This window comes from Phalaenopsis equestris, unplaced genomic scaffold, assembly GCF_001263595.1.
Source record: "Phalaenopsis equestris unplaced genomic scaffold, ASM126359v1 Scaffold000002, whole genome shotgun sequence".
Lineage (NCBI taxonomy): Eukaryota > Viridiplantae > Streptophyta > Magnoliopsida > Asparagales > Orchidaceae > Phalaenopsis > Phalaenopsis equestris.
In genome coordinates, this window is record NW_018164444.1 from 28,451,833 (window position 1) to 28,453,708 (window position 1,876).

The following is a 1,876-nucleotide window of genomic DNA, read 5'->3' on the forward strand; positions in this document are numbered from 1 at the left end:
CATACAAAATTTTACAATCTAGATTTTATTGGCCTACAATTTTTATAGATGTTAATGCTTATATCAAAACTTGTGATAAATGTCAAAGAGTAGGCAATATTTCTAGAAAAAATGAGATGCCCCTCGATTATATGCTAGAAGTTGAAATATTTGATGTTTGGAGATTAGATTTCATGGGACCATTTATACCATCTTTCAGAAATTTATATATTATGATAACAGTGGACTATGTATCCAAATGGTTAGAAGTTATTGCTTTACTTCGATGTGATGCTCAAGGTGTTGCAAAATTTTTGAAAATGAATATATTTTGTAGATTTGGGATGCTGAGAGTTATCATTATTGATGGAGGAAGTCATTTCAGAAATGTCATAATGAAGAAATTATTAAAGACATATCAAATAAATCATAGGATTGCCACTTCTTATCATCCTCAGACAAGTGGTTTGGCTGATTATTTAATCGGGAAATTAAAAGAATTAGGGAAAAATTGGTGAATCCAACAAAAAGGTTGGTCAGTCAAACTTGACTATGCTTTGTGGGCTTACAGAAATGCATACAGAACTCCTATAGGAATGCCCCCATATAGGCTAATATTTGGAAAAGCTTATCACTTACCAGTTGAACATGAGCATAAGGTATATTGGGTGAATAAAGAGTTCAATTATAATTTGAAAGATGCTGGTGAGAAAAGATTGTTACGATTAAATGAGCTTGAAGAGATAAGGAATGAGTCTTATGAAAGTGCCAAAATTTATAAAGAAAAGATGAAGATGTGGCATGATCGAAGGATTCTTACTAAAAATTTTCAGCCAGAGCAACAAGTTTTGCTATATAATTCAAGATGTTAAGTTGACTTGTGTAAAAATGTGCACTGGCGCTTAAGCGCGGCAGTTTAAAAACATATGCGAAATTAATATTCTAGAAGGAAAAATCATCTAGAAGTTTGCAACAACGTGCCAAGGCAGTTTCTAAACATGTTTAGGAGTTATTGGAAGGATTTAGCCTATAAATAGAAGGGTTTAGTGAATGAATTTCACCCCAGATCATTTCTAGCCCTAAAGTTTAAGAGAGAGATAGATTTTAAGATGATGTCTTCATGGGAGATGGATTTGAAGAAGAAGAAGCGGGAGACCATAAGGAAAAAATTCATTAGTCAAAGTGCATAAGAGATGTATAACAATTTCTTAGCCGTTAGTATTGATGGGATATCAGAGAAGATCAATAAAATTGAAAATACCATGTTTGTACTAGAGCTTAAGGTATTGGAGATTCATGCACATCTTGAGCATATTGAATGACAATTGAAAATGCAATTTAGCCACACTAGTTTTATATAGGAAGCGGATAAGGAGATGTTTCTTAAGCAAAAGTGGATTGAAGAAGATTGCATCAGAGCACGTCACCACCATTCATTTTATCAACTTTATAATCCAGTTGCCCCAGGAGAGACTAATGAAAGACCTGAATTTGTTCCTTCTAATGAAGAATGGAATTAAGTTCTATGCTTGAAGTTATGTTTTTGTGTGTTTAAAGTCTTTGTCTTTAAGTGTTTTAGTGTTTAAGACTTGCTTTTAGTGTTTGTGTTACTTGGGTGTTTAATTGTGAAGGATTGTTAAGTGTTCGTATTTAGGACAATTTTCTCATCTAATACTATTTGGAATGAGAACTAAGTCCTTAAATGTATTCATACTCATTTGTGAATTAATATAAGTTTGTTTGTGTAAAATTTTATGTTGTTTTAGCCTCAAATTGAAATAGTTATTAAGGAGAATTTTGAGATAAAGGAGAGTTACAGGAAGTAATAGTCATTTAAGTGCTATGAGACCATTTAGGGGTGGTTTACTTAGGCAAATAGTGCATTTTACTTTAATTT